At 41.9% G+C, this 22,657-nt stretch overlaps 1 protein-coding gene across 4 annotated transcripts in view; it reads right to left on the bottom strand.

The window, feature by feature from the left end:
• Positions 1-22,424, bottom strand: part of LDLRAD4 (low density lipoprotein receptor class A domain containing 4) — a 479,210-nt gene extending 456,786 nt beyond the window's left edge. The window contains exon 1 of one of the 4 annotated variants that reach the window (XM_019490346.2): positions 22,323-22,424. The gene's annotated coding sequence lies outside the window, so the exon portion shown is untranslated. Of the gene's footprint in view, positions 1-21,866; positions 22,065-22,322 lie in introns of those variants that run through there. The other 3 variants (XM_019490348.2, XM_019490345.2, XM_059724261.1) reach the window with 3 other exon arrangements.
• Between the last annotated feature and the right edge of the window lie 233 nt (positions 22,425-22,657).

Below are 22,657 nucleotides of genomic sequence, written 5' to 3'. Positions count from 1 at the left end.
ATTAACGGACAAGAATGGAACCACTAAAGAAACTAAAAAGCAGTGAAAAGGAATAATTCCACCTAGTGCAAGCAGAAGTTGTTTTGTCTTGTTTTTTCTAAGGTCAATTTTACTAATATTCCAAATACTGTCATATTGCTCAAAACACATAAAATCAAAAACACACAAAAAGAGGGGGGAAAAGAAATAGAAGTAAGTGGACTTTCAAGGCAAAGAGCTATGGCAATTTATGCCAATTAAGGATCTGTCCACACAGGTTTAGGGTCTACAAGCAGTGATTCTTATGATCATGCTGCTATTTATTTTCTAATAACATTTTGAAATGGGGTACTGTCAAAAAATGTATAGAAGAACGCCCCAAGTCTCATAAGGTTGAGAACCACTGGTCTAAGGAGTTTGGCTCAGTGCTCAGGCAAACCTGAGTACATTTAATTCTTCTCTTTACTTTCTACAAGTTATCATACCATCTCACCATGTCACTGTTATCCTTGTTATTGGGGAAAAAGTCCCTATTTAGAACACATCACAAAACTAGAATATTTTGGCATGCCTTAAAATCACGGTGTTGTAGCTGGCAACTCCTAAGGAAACGTGGTCATATTATATACCACTGCAATGCAACCTCCTTTGCCCTTCACTTTTCAGTAATGGCAGAAAATATTATAGCAGTAACTTTTAAATGATTAGGGGAAAACAGGGCAGAAAAGGAAAAGAAAGGACTCCCATGTTAAGTGTTAAAAGATCAACACAGCCTCTTTACAAACTGGCTCAGTCAGTCACCAACTCATTTCCTTTTTTGCCCCCGATACATTAAATTTGATATCTGTTTGAATAAGGGACACTATGAATACATTTTTATAGACCGAAGATCTATATCACTTATGAAGTTTACATTAAAACTAAACCAACTCCTGTTCTCTTTCTTTAATATTTCAATACACTGCCTCAAGTGAGAACAGCACTGCATTCTTGCTCTCTGAGTGCCAGCCAGATCTCCACCAGACCAGGACTAGTTGTTATCTCTGACATTAGCTAGGATTCTAAAATTAACCACCAATGTATGGAACACCCATTCCAGTACAAAAAGAAGTTAGCCTTACAACAAAAGTTTGGTTTTTTTAACTGTGTGGGTGGAAAAAAATGTAGTTATCAGAATTCATTTAAAAAAGTCAGTTCTCAAATTCAGGAGTAAGTTTGCATTATTGTGCAAGGAATTATGGCAAATCTGAACTTTTAGAACATATTCTTCTTTAGTTTTTCTATTATTAGCTATAGTTCAGTTGTCAAGACAACAGTTTCCTCTTATACAAAATGCCACTTTATCTGTAAGCAAAATGTCACTCAGTCGTTATCAAAAGTTCGTCAGATTGGCTTTATTCGTAGCCAGGAAGTATATTGCGTCTCTCTGGGACACAGCCTAATGTCATCAAAACAAAAATGAATACATGAACCAGAAGTTTATGCATATTTGTAAAAGATCACATGGATATTTGGAAGAGACCACAAAATCCCGGGTCAACTAGAAGCTGGATTAGTTAGTTGGGAGTCAGCATGGTAGCACAGCATCCCATGCTTCTATAAGGGATAACAGAAGCTGGAAGGAAGAACTCTGAATAAAATGCACTGAATCTAATTAGTGGCTGCATGTGTTTTTAGCAGAACTTCCATCACAAAGTTTGGAAACACTTAATGTTTTTATTAAAGATTGTGTGATGTGATGCAAGCAGGGGAAAAAAAGCTATTCTAAAATAGTTCCAAGATGTCTTATAAATTATAATGCAGTGAATTTCACACAAACAGTTAAGTGGAGCATAGACAAACATGGCAACTGATATGAACTGAAAATATCCTATGCAGCAATAATAGGGAAAAATATGAACATGCTTCCAGGAATTAGGTCAAGGTTTATGCTGCGAGGGAAAGCTAATGTACCAAAGATACCCTTTTCTTTTGACTGTGTGATGTCTGCATTCTAGTAATAAACCTGATGCAACATGAGACACGCACAAGATCTATAATTCACAAGCTCTCAATTCTAGCCATGAGACATCAGGAATTGAGAACTTGCCAACTACAGGTTTAGCTTGTTTGTAGTCACCAAATAGCCTAGAATCTTAATACCCTAATTTAGCTCATTAAAAACAATTAACAAGTAAAATGAACTCTTCCATGCTATTTAGATTCTGTCTGAATATAATCACTGAAGACTCAAATGGATAACCATCACTTTTATGAAACTTTCTAATGCTCCTAAATCATTAAGTTGTAAATCATCCTGATGCAAAAACTCATTGTTAAATCACTAGCTACTTAGAATTTCAGAAAGAGCACTGTCCATTAAATGAGGCTGCCTTATACAATAGTTATAGGTGAAAATGGAGAGCCAAATTAGTCCAATTTTTAAGAATTCCCCCCTAATATCTTATATATCTCCATATACAGAGATGGTAGATCTATATAATTGATTACTACAGTGTGATTTTTCTCCTGGAGGAGGGCTGGGCATCTGATTCCTAATCACATCCTACCTTTCAGTGCAAATGTGTTCTTACATATGTGAATAAAGCAGCAGACAGGTCCTTGAAAGATGTCTAAACCAGTCCCAAACACTTCTGTGGAAGTCTGTGTTTTCAGGGCTGCAGCTTCAAGCATCAGTATACTGTTCTCAACATCTTTTTTCCATCCCCCAATTCTCCCATGGCCCTCAATTGACTCATGAGAACAGTTACATCTCCAGCACAGAGACACATCATTGGACACTACTCTCCATCTAAAGCAACATGCCCCTTGACACCTGAGATGGCCCCACAAAATCACCACCAGGGTAAATGGGTCCAAAAGAAAAAGTTAGCAAAGAACCACAAGGGAAAGGAGAGAAAATGGACAGAAAAAAGGAGAGAGAAAGGCAACTGTGTTGGGAAATTATGGCATCTGCCATTAGATTTTATAAAAAGTCTATCAGAAAAAGATTAGAAGACATGGGATATGTAGAAGTTCTTATTAATATGGCCAGTTCCTTCTCTCAATTCATATCCTTTGCCTCCCTGACTCTTTGCTCATTCTAATTCAGAGAAAGCAAATGATCTTACACTGGAATGCCAAGATGCCATCACATTCATTGAAAAGCTGCTTCATATACATGTATGGGCACCTCTTACAATCAAACACTTATTTCTGGTGAAAAGAAATGCAAGGGGAAGAAAAGTGAAGTTGGGAGAATTGGTATTATTTTCCCTCTACCAAAATTTCTAGAGCAGGGGCTTAAGTATTTTCTTTAAAATAAAATGGGAAAAATGTATTTTTTGTCATGAAGAATCCCATTAGCACTCCATATGCAGGAATCTACAGGGAAAAGTTGGAGGCATTCCCCTGAACAACAGGCCTAAGCTAAATTATCTGTTTTGAGGGTACAGAGTATTACTCCCTGCATCCCACTGAACGGAAAACAATAACAGAATAGGTCCCTCATCCCAGGTAGATACCAGATATGTACCCTTCTCTCTAAGCAGCATGCTTAATGTTTTACTTACAAGAGACTTTCAGATGTTCACCAAACTAACACATTTCTGCCTTGTTGAGTTACATTAATACTAACTTGGATTGCTTAGTCTGCATCAAATGGTACTAATGTAATTGATGGGGTAAGCGCTATAAATGGGGCAAAAGCACAGTCCTTATGTGCTGTATATATGTATACATACTGGGCAGTGCGAAGCTTTGGGCACCGATTTGATTTGGATTCAGCAGCCAAATCTCCAAATCTAATCGGGAGATCAATAAAAAGGTCCAAATCAATTAAAAGCTCTCCAAATCGATTCAGAAAACATTCTGAGAGCTTCAGAGAGATGCGGAGATTTGGGCAATCCTCACTTGCCGCTGCAGGGAGCTGGAACCAGACTCCATGACGGTAAGTGGGGGGTGGGGGCTGTAGGAGGGGGGAAGGGACCATGGGGGGGCCCCTGCCAGGCCCCAGCCCCTGCCTGCTCCCCCAGCCCCCCTGAATACCCCCAACCCCTGCACACTCTCCCAGCCCTGTCAATGGCTGCCCCGCCTGGCCCCAGCGTCCTGGTGCTTAAAAGAAGCCCCGCGCTCACCGGCTGCTGCAGTGGCCTTCAGGAACTCTAGGGGCTCGTGGCAGAGCCCCCACACACAGCACGAGGCAGTGTGGGGGTGGGATTGCCCCCGCCCACCTGGCAGCAGCGAGTGAAGGGCTTTTTAAGAGCCAGGATTCTAGGGCTGGCGGGGCAGCCATTGACAGGTTTGGGAGAGTGGGCAGGGGATGGAACCCATTTGATTTGGAGATTCGGTGGCAGCCGAATCACCGAATCTGATTTGGCTGAATCATTCTGGGACAGTGATTTGAATCACCGAATCAAATCACTGTCCCCCGAATCAGCCAAATCTGAATCTGAAGAAAATACTAGCCGCTTCGCATAGGTCTAATAGGCAGACCAATGCTTTCAAGTCTACATACCATAGACTAAGGTAGACCAGTCCAATCAGGTGGTAATTGTTATTTTCATCTCTTATTTTGGAGTTTGGGAAGATAATGACTTTTTCTCTTCAGTTTTAGAGAATGAAAACGATAGTGCATTTGGATATTTTTCCATGAAGAGTCACAAATGTCACAGAAAAAAATGAAATATAAAACATAAGAATCATACTTTAAATACTTGAACTCACAGAACTATAGGTCCCTGGCAAGAAAACCAGGTTCAAAATGTTCTCTTGCTCCTAACTCTAAGCAATAAGAAATATTGTCATATAAACTCTATGAATAACATTCTGTAAATCAAGCTAGAGAATAAAGGGAGGAGTTTCCATTTTCAGAAGTCATTTTATACATCTGGCACTCAAATTCTGTAGGACTGAATGTGTTGCATAAATCATACATTTGGCTTCTCCCTTCCAAACACAGAAAAATCAAGAGACAACATAGACGTTACAAAGAACTGCGGCTCTCTTAGACATCTTCATTAAATGCCAGATAAAAATTATTTTTCTTATTACCCAAAACAATACAACAGCTTTTAAAAAATGAAAATAAAAATCAAAAGCTACCAGTTTGAACCTACCTACCTCGTTTGCTTTCTAGAAACTGAATATACAATGCATAATAAACTATATACACACACCCGTTTTCCATGCATGTAACTATGAACACACATTCATTTTAGGTTTGACTGTACCCAATATTTCCATTTTATGTACCTAGCGCCTCTTTCCCTGTGGTATACATTTATTTTATTTTAACCATATGAGTTTATGTTGGGAGGAACCATTTTGCATAGTTTGCTTTTTCTTTTTAATGTGAAATAGGCACACTTCAGCTTTGGTTTATGGCAGATTGTTAAAGGTTTATTGACTGTATAAGAACTGTAATGGTTTTCCTTCACTGAAGGTATTTGTAAGGACTCCTCTCATAAAAGAAAAAAAATATGGGAAATGTTCTTAGGAACCAAAACTGAAACTTCAAAGTAAATTAAAAATTCTCTTTACACATTTAAAAGAATAACACAAGAGGGGAAAAGTCAACTGTGAAAAGAGAAGGGAATTGTGTTTATGTCAACCAAGTAAAGAAAATCTGGGTCCTGACCTGCAGTTACATCCATGGCAAGTCAGTGAAACAAAGCAATTTGCCTGTGTGGATCCTACAGCAGGATCAGGACCTCAATTATAAAAAAAGTGGGATCTGTTCTAAAAATAGTCAAGAACATCTGTGTTTTACCCTTTGTAGACTTCCACATAAATGCCACTGTTGACAATGGGCCCAGTCCTGCAAGCCCTCTCTACACCAGACTCTTGGAGACCTGGGTTCGATAATCCTACATTTTTGTTAATTACAAAACTATTTTTCAAATTAATGTGCATTTTACTAAAACGTAAATGAAAAAAAAAGAATAAGGTAAACATGCAGCAGTATAACAATTTACAAAATATTTCCATCTCTCTTTCCCCATCCCTCAAGGGAGGGAACTCTCGGTCTGGAATCTGGCTTCTTCATAAGTAAGTCTGTAAAAACTCAGGGCTGCCTTGGTACCTAGCACTAAAATCAATGCTGCTTAGTCATAATCAGGGAACTGGGTTTTCCATTTCCACAAAAAAAAACCCATGTAGATTTCCCCTGGTTGGGGAGTGAGGGGCACCAGCATGGCCGGAGGGCTGTGGGTAGAGACTGAAGGGCATCAGCAGGGCTGGGGGGCTGTGGCTTGTGAGTGAGGGACTTGGACCTGCACCCTGGTGAGCTAATGAAGCAGGGACAGCCTTGATTTTCCATGATAAAAAACCCAAAATTAAATACCAACATTTATAGGTATTTGGAATTTATTTTATGATAGTAATTGAGGCACTGGCAGGCTTCCAAACTGCTTTAAAATTATAAATATATCAATAAAATATTGTGTTCAATTGATACCTATATATAGTGGTGTTTTGTTTTCATTTTAGTCACTGATTTGGGGGGGTTTATCAGAGAATTTGCAAGTTTTTTTATCACAGAAATTGTGATGGTCTTTTTTTAAATCAGAGAAAACTAGTGTCCCTCGTCATAAAATTAAATACCTGCTTATACCTTGCCCCCTGGAAAAGTAAGGGTACAGCCTTTTTCTTTGCAGAGCATCTTCCCCCTGCCCCCGCCCTGCCACTGTGTCATCAACATGTGCTCTTTGCTCTGGTCTGATTATGTTAAGTAGCCCAAACATGGCAGAAATGGTGCCTCTTGCTAATTGTCTTTTCACATGACCAGGTTCAGACACAGCCCTTAAAATTTCTTTAAAAATCCTATTTAGAAGAAGGAAGAATAATGGAGTTGGAAGCGGAAAGAGAAACTATCTGATGAACAACAATGAGAGGCGGGGGAGGAAGAGATATAATTAGCCATGAGAAATGTGTCCAAGAGTGAGTGACATTTCTGTGTGGTAGATGGTTCTTTAAATTAAATAGTTCTGGCAACAACCTAACTAAACTGTGCCTTCAGAAGTGAAACAAAAGCAGAATCATAGTTTCAAACTGCACATTTAAGAATATGTGGGCAGAGATGTCTGAATACAAAAGAAGAATTCAAAACATAGATGTATTCTTGCAAAAATTGCAGCATTTTTACATTAACTCGCTTAGGAGTTTTCAAATTTCTTGCTTGCTTTTGCAGCCAGCTCATATCTGTTTCAAATATTAATGAACGTACAAAGCATGACACAAGAAGGTTGGTGGGCCTGCTACTATGCAAGCAGGCTTTGACCCCTTAAGAACTTTTTGAAAAGTCCAAACAATACTCGGTGAACAGGCTTGGGTGTCTGCAGCCTCACTATCTTGCTTTGCTCTCTTGGGAGCCCCTCAGCCTGCTCTCATAATATGAAACAATAATCCTTGGTCCAAGCAAACAAATGAGTAAAGCAAACCTTTAGCCTTTTCCCAGGCGGCAGGAGAGGGCCCTTTACCCTGGCGCTTGCTATATGCAAGCCCCTCTGGCTTTCAGTCTGCTTCCTACCAATAAACTGTTCCTTCCCAGCTCAAGCTCCTTGCTCTTTCTCCCCTTGGGCTTTTAACTGGCTGCTAATCACCCACAGCTGGGCTCCAACCCCAGGGCTGTCTGCCATCCTTTAAGGGCCAGACGGCCTTGTACAGTTGAAAACTAATTGTTCTCACTATTCTACTTTATTTATGCTATTACCCATTACAGCCTCTATACAAGCAAGATGACAAAACACAAGGATACTGTAAACTACCATCATTTTGTCTTTTTATCCCTCTTTTTAATTTTTATGAGAAAACGATTTCCAGATATAGAAGATAATTAAATTCCCCATGAAATTAAGTGTAAATATACATGTATAAGTAATATAATACATTTTCGCCTGCCTGCATACCTCTGCAAGACCCCTTGACACAACAAAGAGAACATATTATTCATAACATTTTGCACTGAAATAGTTATTGCAGAGGATATTTTACAACGACACACTCATACCACTTTAATCAAACCCTAATTAATTTGACAGTTTTACATTCTGACAGTTTTGCTGAAAACACACATACCTAATTACAATATCATTTGTTTATCCCGCACCTAAGGTTTCAATTCTAAAAGTGATGTTCAGAAAACTGTGTTGTATAGCATGTAATTTACTTTGTTATAAAAACCCTGAACAAAAACAATGCTGTGTCAGCAAGCAGACTGCAAAACAGAAAAGGTAAGATAATTATTTTGACAGACCTATGCCACCAGTAGTTACCCATAACGCATCTTTTATGATATATTTTCATTTTCATTGGTTCAGGATTCTGGTTAAAAAAAAAAAAAAAATCACTACAGGCTGTTTCACCACTGAACTTAGACCAGGGGTGGGCAAATTGGTGGATCTGGCCAGTGGACAGACTCCATTCCCCAGCAGCCCCTGCCCACATGGCTGGAGCCCGTTTCCATGGAGACCCCAGCAGCAGCTGCACTATGATAGGGCGGAGCCAGGGTTTCCCTAGAGACCAGCCCCAGCAGTGCCGGCAAGGCATTTGGCAGGGCAGGGAGCTGCTCCAAGGCTGGGTTGGGATCTTGCAGTGGTGACATCATGGTCTGGAACCAAGGCAAAGCCGCAATCTTCCCAGAGCATGCAGATCATAGCTCAGCCCTGGTTCTGGACCATATCATGGCTACAAGGAGCCAGGGCAGAGCTGTCTGCTGCTTGCATGCTCCTGCCCAGAGTATGCAGACTGCAGATCATAGGTGTGCCCTGGCTCTGGGCCACGTTGTTGCCATTGCCAGATCCCAGCCCTGGAGCAGCTTCCCACCCTGCCACATGCCCAGCCAGCACTGCTGGGGCTAGTCTACATGGAAACCCTGTTGTCGTGTTATCATAGGCTGCTGCTGCTGGGGTCTCCATGGAAACCAGCCCCAGCCATGCAGGCAGGGGCTGCTGGGAAACGGGAGTCCAGTGCTGGCCGGATCCAGACCAGGGGCCGGACTTTGCCCACCCCTGAGTTAGACATTGCACAGGTCCAAGGTATATGGTCTATAATTTACTAATATATTGATGGGGCAGTTTAAGCCTATATTGACGAAGCAAGCTGACTGGCTCTGACAGAACTGTTAAAGTCAATTGTACAGAAAAAGTCACTGATGTATAGGTTCAGAGTAATTCTTGTTTCTTTTAAGGACATTCTTGTCTCATCTCTCTCCTCCCATTTTTAATTCTACATAACCAGCACTATATTGTGTTGTAACATTTCTACCTGACAAAAAGCACTAGGCATTATTGCTGAGGACTCTCACATATTAACAAGCACTCTTAATTCGGGTCACTATGTTTAACTCATCCCTCATCTTAACTCATATTAAGATCTAATATTTATCACCCCCAGCAAAGAGTACTCTCTGGTGTGCTGTCTTATGCACCACAAATTTAACATCATTTATATCTTGCTTAAACTAAAGGTAATTGAATCACTTCCTAATTGCCTGAAGAGATAGTCAGAAGGGTAATTTCCTCCAAACCCTAAATAAACATCTTTGAATCATTAAAAAGGAGCATTACATAGCAAAAACTTTTCATGTGAACTGCTGGCCACTAGCAGAGGAAAGGCAGCTGAGTGGCCAACTACCTTAAATAGCCAGTCATAGTTTCATAGTTGGTAGTGTCAGAAGGGACCTGAGAGACCTCATGTGCTCTTAAGAACGGAATTGCAGTTTTGACTTGTAATTAGACCCAATTAGGAACAAACTGAAGCAAAAAGCAAATTCAGACCAGGTCTTCAGCAGATTGTGGGAGCAACCAACCCCGTAGAATTAGTAGTAGGTAAATAAATCTGGAAAATAAGACATTGAGGGGAAAGAAAATTGAAGGATTTGCAACTATACGGGTACTTGAAAGTACTAACAAGGAGATTAGAATGCTGCCAACCAATGCAGTGTAATCATCAGACTGAAAAGTAAAGAATCTCATCAGGAAGATAAACCACCTCAACCATAATGGTGCTTGAATGCTAATACTATCCCAACAATAGAAATGCTCATCTGGTAAAACAATTAAGAAGAAACAATCCATTAATCAGAAACAAAGGAGTTTCGCTATAGTCCACAAAGAATGATACCCTAATACATCTGAAGTGCCATAGTGAAAACTACACTTAACTAGAAGAAAAGACTGGCAGACTGAGGAAAAAGTGAAAATAACCCAGAAAACCTAGAGTTCTATGTAAACCTGGTCAGAAATTCTCCTACGTAGCATTTTTCTATTGGAAATGCCAATTCAATGGCAAAAGGAATCAGAACACTGGGTAATGATATCTTTTATTAGACAAACTAGATATTTGCAATATATATATATATTTGTAAGTTTCAGGCACACACACCTTTCCTTCAGGCATAGGAGAATGCAAAGATTGTAAAATTTCTCCCAAGTGGAAATTAAAATTCCTATTTCACAAGACAGCTGAAGGTGTTGTAAGATCTGCTGGCTGGAAAAATTCATTTTCAAGAGACTACCGCACATCACTAAGACTACCTGCTAGCCAAAGGGAAGGCCCAGGCTTGCTTCCGTGCTTCTGGTTTCTCATGCACAGGTTACTGCGCTAATCTGTAAGTGCTACAAGTAGATGCAAGAGGGGAGAACACTCACACTCGCAAGGTACATCTACAGGAGATGTTTACTGCAGTTGCCTAATTAGCCCTGCAGTAAAACATCAGCATCTCCACATGTGGTGCTATTAGGACGGAGTAAACCAACTTCACTGTAGGATAGTACTGCCAGACACAAGTACTATCTTCCTGCAGGGTTATTTACTCCGTTGCAACACATATGCCTACATGCAAGTGATGCATCCGGGAGCAATAAACTCCAGCGCAAGCTGCTGTGGCAGTGGTTTATTCAGGTGTACTAACTGCATATTGTAGACGTGCCCACGGAATCCAAGTCATATAGAAACCCACAAGACACTCCATAGGGGTCCTTGCATGAAGATTTACAGGACTGTCACAGGTGCCAAACCTTCATTTACATTCAGATACTATTCTTCCACTGTACACAAATATGTATACACATTTTTTTTTTGTTAAAGTAGCAAGGCCTCTACATATTCATGCTCACAAAAAAAAATTCTAGTGCTACTGACAGCAGTTTTGCTCTCTTCTCAACTCAACTAGCAGACTGGTAAAGAGATTAGAAATCAGAGATCATCCCACACTTTGCAACAGAGATTTAACTCCTTCAAACTAAAAAACCCCAGCAGTGATGGAGATGGAAGGGCTGAATCGTGTCTGCACAGCTAACAGTGCTAACATTGCACAGCACTCTGCAGTACCCCTGAAAGAATCTCAAGGCATCCCAGGGTGCTGCAATCCCCTGGTTGAAAAACATTGGTTTATATACACAGCTATACAAATTAGAGTTCTGACTGGTGAAGCTGTAAATCCTAACTCTACATGAAAATAACATATCAGGCAGTAGCAGCATGACTCTAGAAGTCAGATGGTTCTTGCGTCTAGTCTGTGAAGACCATTCCCACCCAGATAAGCAGCGCTGCACAAGCTCCCCATCCAGGAAGGATGTCATAACAATGGTTTCCTTCAAGATGGGGGAATGCAATATCCTGGAGCAGATGAACAAGCTGAGTCCACTGGACCACAGACTTCCTAACATTTCATAGATTTCATAGACGTTAGGGATGGAAGGGACCTTGCAAGGTCTTTCAAGTCCAGACCCCTGCCCAAGGGGCAGGAAGTCATCTGGGGTCAGATGACCTGAGCAAGATAAGCATCCAGGCGTACAGGATGTACATTTTACAGGATAGAGGTTCTTCTCCAGAGCTTGAAGTTTTTGGTATTGCTGGGCACCTTTACATGAGCGTGGAGGCTGCTCTGCTATACTGGAATTCCAGCACATAGCAATTACCGTGCTCCAGTCTTCTGTGTCTCATGTATTCACATCCCCGCGCTTAAAATGATGATGGGGAGCCTTGTACTAAAACTCACTGAACAAGGTTTAGTTCAAGCGACCGCACCATCACTTCTAAGCATGGGGACGCTGATACATGAGACTCAATGGCGTTTTGATTAAAGGAGCTCTGAGCACCACCCCACCACCCCCGAAGCAAGAAAGTATGGAGGAAAGCTGGAATCTGGTACAAACAGGTATCAAGTCAAACACAGAAGTGAGTGAGCTGTGGAACCATGTGGAAGATGAAGGACATTTTTGTGGCACTGGGACAGTTTTTGGCAGCCTTGTCCAAATAAATAAATATATTATGCTCCCAAATACTGAAATAAGTTCTGAGATGGACTAGTTCAGGAGTGCTCTATCCCCAGTCCACAGGCCAGATCCAGTCCCCAGTGGCATGTCATGCAACCTATGGGGCTTGCACAGGCCATGGCCCTGTGGGGGCAACATAGAACCCCAGGTCCCAATCCTAGCACACCAGGCTGGGCTGGAGCAACACAGGGCCCCAGGGCCTGATCCGAGGGCTTGGGAGCCAGCAGAGGCCATACACAGTCCTATCTGAGCACACAGCCTTGATCCTGGTGGCAGGATCCAATCCTGCCCACGTACTAGGCCCACACCACTCATCTAACCCTCAAGACCAAAATGTCAAGAGCTTCTAAACTGAACTGCTATTGATTCCTTACTGTAAATCCCAGTGATGAAAGAAGGGAGCACAATTTTAGAATCAAAACACAGGAATCTAAAATCAATTCAGCACCAATATAAATATGACAGGACCTGGACTCCATCCTGCTGAAGAGGGTTACTGCTATGGTGAGCAGAATCTACATGAAAATTCCTGATACTGCCTAAACCAGTGATTCTCAACCAAGGTGCTGCAGCACCCAGGGGTACTGCAAGGGTCTGATAACAGTGCTGCAGGGTGCCACCAATATTAGCTCCTATACACAGTTCATAAGAGAAACCCACAGATTCCAAATAGGAATCTACAGGGTCAAAAGCAGTCCAATCTTTTGTGGTTTTTCCAAGCTCTCTGCAATATAAGAATTTCTCTATTAAGTTTCAGTAGTCAAAAAATAAGTGAAAGCTAAGAGCTGGTATTTTCTTGAACCTAACCACTGGCCTAGACTGACCAGAAGACCTTTGTGAAAATTGAAGAGGCTGGGCGACCTTGAATTTAAGTATTTACCATGAGACACTGCAATAGGTTTGTAAAGCCATACTTCTTACAGATGTAGAAATAATAAAAATTCTGTTGTACAGCTATTATGGAGACTAAATAGATTTCATCTGGAAACTCTTGTATTTAAACTGGATTGCTGTTGTTTGTTTGTTTCACATTTCAGAGACAAAAACACTCTATATCTCCTATATTCTTTGTTATTAGAGACAAAGAAAATACCTTTATTGAGCTGCTCTGAAGGAACAGGAACACTAGCACAAATACGTGGGAGGTGTTAGAAACCTGGTCAGCAGTACCGTCAGCCAACATTTCCTGAACACAAGGAAACTGAAGTGCGTTTTATACAGTAGCTGGATAAAACTGACAGAATCTTTTTGATTCTGTTTGCATTATAAGAAAACACATAAAATTACCTCATTGTGGAACACGCATGAGGGAGCAAGAAGGCAGCAAATGCAGGTCTCGTCCAAATATCTGAAAATTCTGGTATCTACTCTGATTACCGTAAGACACAAAAGTTAAATCAACAAGGCTTTTATGAACTTCTGAAGAATCTTTTAAGCAAAAAGTGACAGACTGTTTTATCCAGGTTACTACCAAAAATCTGCCTCGTCCCAGTAGCAAGGAAAAACAGCTTAGCCGATTCCTAGCTAACGGCAAGATTGGAAAAATCTATAAGCCCCCTTCGCTTGGCATACATGTGACATGAAAATATCAACAAATAGTGAAAATTGCATGATTCTCTTTTTTTCCCCAGAAGCCCTCATCTGGATAAGAGTTCCCGTGACAAAAGTAACTGATTACAAGCCCTTACAGTCTATGCCAGGGGTGCCACACAGCTGGCTGGTCCACAGGCTGGCCAGATCAGACCCCCTTGACCTCCTCCCATGCCAGATCCAATCCACATGGTGCCCACTCCAGAACCCAAACGGCATGACCCTGTCTGCAACCCAGTCTGGGACAGTGCCAGGCTGAGTTGACTGTGGGTCAACCCAGACCCAGGGGCAGCACTGGGGGCCAAATGACAAGGCTCCACAGGCCAGATCCAGCTTGTGGACTGTATCTTTAACAACCCTGGTCTATAGAAAAAAAATGCTAGTAAGGCTTTCATTTTCTTGGTGGAAGGTTAACTAGACAAGATGTTCCTAGTAAAGTAGCACAATACCCCGTAGAGCATTCTATACTGGTTGTCAGCACAGAAATGCAAAAACCTTCTTTCTTCTTAGAGAAATTCTATAAATATTCCCAGATATATCATTAAGCTTCTCCTCTAATAGAAAACAGTAGGGAAACACTTTTTGTCTAAGAGTTATTTAAGGCAGTAAGTAGTACAGAATCCATGAAAAGCATAGTGCCTTGGCTACTCTGTGTGGTGCCTGTTCTCTACATGAAAGAGCTCCCACAAAGGGACACAAGACAGAAGTCAGACATCAAGGAAAATGAAGACGATTCCCTTTCTTCTTTGGAGTCCTCTAGGAACATATGCTTCAGTTTTGACCAATGAGAAAATGAAGGCATTTTCAGGGGTTCCAAAATTCTTTGGTTCTTTGCTTTAGTAAGGAAGTGGCATCTTTCGTGTCTCTGTGATCAGGGAGACAGACAGGGGAAGGGTTAAAGAATGAAGAGGTGGTCACAGTAGCAGCTGAGGCTTTGGCTCTCCTGATGGTTTTATTTAGGTCAACTCCAGAAAGCAAAGGGGAAGAAAAGGCAGTAATTGGCAGCCATGAAGGCATCCTGGAACACACAAGCATACCTGAGACTGGAGCTGGACAGAGTTTGCAGGAAATGTCTTTTTTTTTTTTTTTTAATTGGACTGAAACTAATATTTTTTTAACTTTCCCACAAACTAAAAGCACTATAGCTACTCAGCACATTGGTCATTATTTTCAATGAATTTAAATTTCACCCAGCTGCCACAGGGGGTCACAGATTTGGGGCAGACCTGCCAAGTGAACTGTCCAAAGACTGGGGACCCAACACTTCTGGTATGGGTGGCTTCAACACAAACCCATTACATGACACATACCTGCCACAAGCAACACAGCTAATGCTCACATGCCAAGTTTTAGCTTCTAAAATAACCCAGGAGGACAATTAGGGGTGACAAAGCACTATAAAATCTGTACTTACATTTTTACAAATGCTCAGGTTTAATTTTGCTTAACCCTAGGCAAATATTACAAGTACAGGCATTTGTTTGGATAACATATGGAAAAGCAGCACCCCCACCTCCCAGCAGACACTATTAAAAAAGTGTGTGAATTCTGTTTTTCATAATAGATGCCAGTTTGACAACTCTGAACTTCTTCAAGTACAGAATAAACATTTCCATGCAACCCTTCCCCCTGCCCCCCAACAACCCTTAAAATGTTCCTCAGCTCTGACCTGAAGGGTGAGAAGCCATCAAATCACTTTCAATAAATGATTGCCACTGAAAACATTAACAACAGATTTCAGAGGTTTTAAGGCCAGAGACCGTTATCATCATCTAGTCTGACCTGAATATTTTCTGCAAATGGACATTACTGATCCTAATAGTTTGTGGTAAAAAAAAGGAATACCTACCAGTTATAACAGCAGCACTTATGATGTTAACATGTCCACTTATTTAACAAAAGCTTACATTCAGACAACCCCCCACAGAATAGCTTTATGTATCTCTATTGGCTAGAGCTCACAAGCTTCTTATAATTCTTGATCAGACCATCAGAAAAAACCTAAAGCCCCTTTTACAGGGTTTTTGAAGCCAAATTTACAGTGGATCATTAATTATTAATTAATTAATGCATTTTCTACAACAGTTTCACACCACCCTTGCTGGCAGAGAGAAGTGTCAAATAGATTGCCCTAGCTTATCTTCCCTGTCTCTGAGTCACAGAATGTACCACCCCCCATAAAACGGAAGAATGTAAATAGTTTTCAGGTGTACAAAACCAAAATTGTACCTGTGTTGGCACAGCTACGGAATACAAATAGATTACTAAAAAACCCCACAAGTTTTATTCTAACATTCTTGGGAACAAAGCAAGGCAAGAGCTCTGCTTTTAAAATAAAATTTCTGTTAGAATGAGTACAGTAATGGCAAAAACTGAATAAAGATAAAAGACCAAGTACAGTAGCCTTGGATGAGACTATAATAGATGCCAAGATACCCAGAAAGTCACAGTAGGCCAATGGAAAGTCTCTCATTTCAGGAGTTTGAATGAATACAGAATTCCTCTAGATCAGAGGTTCTCAAACTGGTCCGCAGACCACCGCTGGTCCACAAGCTCCATTCAGGTGGTCCGCAGAAAGGTTGCAGAACAATCGAGAATATCTGTACCTGTAAGGTAAGACTGATGATATTAAAGTATGAGTTGTGTGCTCTGATTTGTAGAACAAAAAAAAAAGTTTATTAAGTGGTCCACCAAGACCCTCAGCAATTTTCAAGTGGTTCACGGGAAAAAAAAAGTTTGAGAAGCACTGCTCTAGAAGATGACATTTGGTTCTCCAGCATTCTCTAACCCTAGGTAAATTTAGGGGATTCTACTTCTAAAATAAAATTAACAATTCTTCTGCTGCTTCAGAAGAATTTAATATTCTGTTCCAAGATCATATCCAACAGATGTTCATAGTCCAGTAACTACAAGTGGACCAGTCATCTGCCAAGAGACTGAGCTAAAAACATGTTTTCAGAACACTGTCCCACAGATACCTCATTAAAAACATGCACAACCTCAGAAAAGTATATAGACTACAGAGGTTTATAGTTACAGTGAAATATTAAGTAACAGCAAACTATGCAGGAAACAATACCTATGTAAAGTGTCATGCCCAGATACAGGCCCAGGCGTTCTCATTGCCTGGTGTTTTCCATACAACAGTAAGTTCAATGTTACCATTATCATTTCTGAAAGACAGGCTTTGGACTAGAAATAAAAATACCAATATACCATAAGGATCATTTCCAAAAAAAAAGGGATCCTCTTATCTGGTGCCACGTATGCTGAAAGTACTGCAGGTACTATGCCAACACACCTCTGTTCTCATTTGCCACATCATAGCATTGTTTGTTTTTTCCATGAGGTAGTGTCCTGTTATTTGGAACCAATCCTAAAGGAGTGCAGAATTGAAATTTTGGGCCCAAATGTCCATCAACTACTAGGAAGAGACAGTGAAACCTACTGTACTTGTCACAAAGCCAGGTACAAATCTTAGTGGCCAGAGATCAAAGTTCATTACACCATACTCAAAAGATCACCACACAACTGCCTTCATTCTCCCCACATGCTTTCCAAGCTTAATTAGGAACAAAAATATCAAGAGCTCAGGATCTAAATGAAACATCTTCATTTTAACCAGAAATGGCTTGGCTTTTCAACCTGAAATAGGTGCTGTTTCACCTCAGAGGAAAGATCAAGGAGCAAAAGGCCTTATGGTCTATATTATACAAGACAACTAGAAAATCTAGGACAAACAGTGTTACTGCACTGTCACAAAAGAGATTACCATCCTAGAAAGAATGTGGCTGAACTAAGTCACAAAATGCCCACCAGATTGGAGATGACTTGCCAGTACAGTTGAGACAATTTTTTTGGACAAATCTGCTGCTGTCAAAATAAAAATTGGATCAATTGGATCAACCAAAATGTTCATAAACTTGTGTAAAATTCACTAAATCGTTGGGGGGGGGGGGGAAGAGAGGGGGAAGAATGCTGAAAATGTGAAATCATATTTGATCTCAAAAGTTAGTTTAAATAGGGAAAAAAACCCAACCCCACCCCCCCAAAAAAAAACCTAAACAAAATATTATGTTCAACCCAAAACATTTTTCCCCAGTTTTTCATTTCTCCAGAAAAATTAAAATACAACCACCCACTTGTTTTGGGCTGACCTGAAACAAACAATTTTTTTTCAGTGTCTTGGTTCAGCAGCTAACCAAAGAAATCCATTATGTGTGCAGGTCTACTTGCCATGCAGTAAAACATAAGTGAGCAGAAAAACAGCAGGCAAAGAAAGACCACAGGTTTTCATTGTGTCTCCTTCAGACAGCAGTCATTTATTTAGCCCTGTCATGTAACTTTAACAGTCTGTCTGCCTAGATCCCGGCAAGCACCGACTTGCACTGTCACATAAACTCTCCGACAAACTTAGTTTCTAAATACTTTTCTGTTTTAGTTGACAATAAAGCATCATACAAATCACTGTCATCTGCCATTCTCCTTCCATGCCCTTCCCAATGACAGAACACCCAAACCCATAAATAACTTCAAAAAAAAAAAAAATTCCACCACAAAAAGGACACAGTTACTTCAGTTCTACAAGCCCAAACTCTTACATGCAGAGCTTCTGTGGAATTCAGCAGAAAGGATTTCTGTTAGCCTATCTGCAAAGTAGAGCAATTAAAAATTAATAATTGGGTGTGGATATGCAGCTTCCCCCTCCCCTTGTAAACACACACACTCTCTCTCTCTCTCCCACCCCCAACTTCTTTGCTGTTGTTCATGCGGATTTGTGCCAGACATTCTGCATCCTCATTAAGTAGTGTCTGGCAACCTGCCTGAGTTTTAGTGGGTTCTGGGAATGCCAATATATTAACCAGAGGACTTTTTGCATACCCTTTAGAGTTTTTATTCTAGAAAAGTCAACCATTTGGCACAGAGCAAACTTATTTCATCTGGGAAAGCTCTCCATTGCCAATCAAGAGAGAAATTACATCTAAGTTCTTAATTTCCAAGCCCTCCAGCTGAAAAACAAGCTCAGCAGAGAGATCCTCGCAAAACAATTTAAAGTGTCTTTTTAATAGGATTTCAAAGAAAAGGAATCCAGATGCGGACAACATGGATATGGCACAATACGCAGAATGATTCATTTTCATTCCTTTATGTGTTAGTGACTGAACCAATCTTAATGAGGAAAATAAAAACTGAGACACTATTACCTTGGTAATTAATGAAAAATTGGATGTCCACAGGTTTCTGTTGCCTAACAACTAAGCAAGTAGCGTTACTAACAAAAATAGGTAGCAAAACACACTGCCTACACTCTATTACAGTTACCAGTAAAAGGCTGTGTTATTGAACCATTTATTAGATGCACATATGCTACAGAGATATTTAGATCACAAACAGAAGTGCAGACTTGTAACAGTGCTGGCACCCCTATTCTCTTAAAATTTATACACATTCTCTTATACCATGGTTTTTTTCCCCCAGCTACTACACACCTGACTAAGATTGGGAGGAAGAAAAGAAAAAGAAGAGAACACTTGATTCCACATGTGTAGTACAATGGAAGGAAATGCTCATTTTCTTACCGTGGAATATTCCTTTTCCGCATACCACATAGCAAAAGATAAAGCCAGGAACTCCAGCTCTGCCCAACTTACTTAAATTGCCTCTTTGCACTTTACTTGCCTAAAGAGTACCATTAGCTTCAGTGAGACTCCTCAGCCAATTAAGGACTGCAGGTGAATTTCCTGGTACCTCCACCCAGCAGCCTTGAAGACATTTTTTGTCATATATACTAGAAACCATTTACTATATTCTCTTTATCATTCTGGCTTAGGCAAGATTTTGCTGACTGTGTGGCCAAGCATCTACAAAACTTTGTACTAAGGAAGTAGTTTGCGCTAAGGATTCAGCAAGAACAAAATAAAGCCTAACCTCATTCAGCGTTTTCCAGCATCCACATTTAGAAGTCTGCCACGCATGTAAATTGTGTTCAACGGGGTCAGAAATTGTAACTACCTTCCTTAGCCTCCTTCCAGATCAAAACATGCCAGGCAAGAAGGCTATTTTTAAAAGCTGCTGTCAACTGGGGAAAAGGAAAAATGTGTTTGTATGAATGTTTAGACTAAAAGGGTGAATTCTCAGCAAGTGATGCACCATCCTACTGGCACAAGTGTCTTTAACAAGCAGCTGGTACTGGCTGAGTGCCATTGAGGAATTCAGTGGCTATGTAAACCAAACCTGCAGAGACTACAATAGAAACTCCTGTGTACTTACACAAATTCCCTTCCTTTTCCTGACACACGAACACTTGTATATTTGCATAAAGCAAGAGAAAGTCCAGGTCAAGTAAAACCTTTCCCAGAGGCCACTCATGAGGCAAAAATTAAAATGCAACTGCACTTCACGTTACCAGGAGGCATTAAACACAGTTCCCTTGCAGTTTACACTGACTACAAGCATTTTAAGAAAACTATGTGAATTCTAACCGTAATTTATATTCACGATGTACTTTATATCCTGAATGGATTCCAAAGGGCTTTATACATACATCATCACTGAAACGCATTCATTTCTTAGGCAAAGGGCAGTTTGCCAGACAGCTACAACAGAACAAGCTCACAACAGCTGAGGAAAAACAAGACATTACAATCTGGACAATCAAACTGGGGCAAAAAACTCCTTTTCCAAAAATGATGCAGCATCTTTAAAATACAATAAAGCAGACTCAACCTCAGCTTTTAGGGTCCCCTTCTTCAAGTTCCCATACATGGAAAACTGGAGTACTCCATCTACTTCAAAAGGATGAAGAGAAGAGTTACTTCCAGATCAAACAAGGGTTTAGTTTAGTTCTGATTTCTTCTTTCAGTAATGTTAAGCCTTCTGAACTTTGTGCAAAAGTTTCTTACCTGCAATCCCCATTTCTCCCAAGGTCCCCAATTTTTTTAATGCATCAAAGACATTTAACCCTGTACCCTTCATTAATCAAACATGGATTTACAGCTTGTCAGGTTTCACTTAACATAAACCAAAGGACTGAAATATATGGTCTCACACTGTTAACTCATTTTGAGTCTTTCATTTATCATCATCCAGGTCAGTGCAGGGACCTTGACTTACTGAAAGCAAGAATTCTGGGATGCCTTATGGATGTGTAGTAATAATAATCTTCGTGAACCCAAGAGACAGAATTGTATATACAACCCTAAATACAGAATCAATGAAGGTATACCAACATACATGCATCTGTAGATATGTATATCAGACACACTCCACTCCTAACTTTGTGACATAAAGTAACTCAATACTCAGTGTTGAAACACTGGCACAGATAAAGATGTCAAACACTGTCACTATTTCAGCTGGGAGCAAAGTGTTCATTAGTTAAAAGACCGTCTCCCAGCAGTCTTTCCAGAAAAACTGCCCCTTTCTACTCCCAACAGCAGCTAAGCTGCCCCATTTGACTTGCTAGTGGAAACACATAGGTATCCCCCCGCCCCCTAGCACTGTGCTTCTCTACTTGGCAACGCATCCAACTTTATTTAAACCGATGTTGTATTTCTGTGAAATACCAGGCTGTGAGGAAAGCTACTGCGGTACCCAAAAGCTTGTTTAAATCCATCCCGACCCTGACCCTGGTCCAATAAAAGAGATCACCCTCAAAAACCCTAACCTCACATCCCAAGAAAGATGCTCAATAGACTGGAAAAATCTCATCCAGAGACTATTTCTCAGGAGACTCCTGTAATTCTTCATCGTCTTAGCTCTTCGGTTCGTCTGCAACTATCCATCGTTGCGCCTCTGATGCTTTCTTACTGCTGAAATAAATACCTCCCCCCTGCCAGAGAGCCTGAGGCGGGATGCTGCCTGTAGTTTGCCTAATCTTTCCCTGTTCCCTACAAACACGTTGAAATCAATCTTTTTAAAGCACGGGTCTCCTAAAAAGACGGGGGGGGGGGAGGAAAGGAGAAGAGAGTCTCGAGGCTTTTTAAAAACCCAACTCTTAGCACTACAACTATCCCGGCGGCACGACCTGCAGTTACTTACCTGACTCCTAGCGCCTACACACCACTTACTTCCTTCGAAAAGACACGCGGGTTTGGGGGGCTACGAGGGCAGAGCACGCACGGCCGCTCGCGTCCCGTTTGAGCCCCGGAACAAAGGGAAACCGTCTCTGGCGTTTGCCCCTCTCTGAAACGAGAGCCCCAAACACCGGGAGGCGGGAGCAGCCCGAGGCAGGCACCGGCGCGGGGGGAGATGAGCTGCAGATAAGCGGCGTCGGCTGGCAGCGCCCGGGACAAGTTGCGGCGGGAGCAGGGCAGGCAGCGGGGATGCTCGCAGCGCAGCGCAGCGCAGCGCAGCCCGGCGGCACCTCCCTCGCTGCAGGGGGGCAGCGGCGTCCCGGCAGCGCAGGCACAGCCCGGGCTGGGAAGTGGCTTCCCTGCCCCGGGACCCCGTGGCCGGCCCCGTCCCTTCCCGCCGGGGCCGAGGGTCCTCACTCACCTCCCCGCGCCGGCTCCGTGCGTGCGCCGGCCCCGGCGGCCGCTCATCCCCGGCCCGGCCGCCCGCGCCGCCTCCTCTCCGCCCGGCTGCAGCGCGTCTGGCTCGCGGTGACAGGCGGGCAGCGCCGGGGAAGGAAGCGGCCGGGGGAGGGGACGCTTCCTGCCCGGCCCCGCCGCCGCCATCCGCGGCCCACACCGACACCTGCCGGGCTGGATGTGCCACAGCCCCCGCCCCGGGGACTCCCGTCGCACGTGCAGCCAGGGCCCGCCGCGCCTTTCCGCCTGCCGGGCACGAGGCAGACGGGCTTTGCCCCTCCTGCCTCCTCCAGGAAGCGG

The sequence above is a fragment of the Alligator mississippiensis genome, chromosome 3 (assembly GCF_030867095.1).
Source record: "Alligator mississippiensis isolate rAllMis1 chromosome 3, rAllMis1, whole genome shotgun sequence".
NCBI lineage: Eukaryota > Metazoa > Chordata > Crocodylia > Alligatoridae > Alligator > Alligator mississippiensis.
Note: the sequence above shows the minus strand (reverse complement) of the source record. Positions and strands in the feature narration are given on the sequence as shown.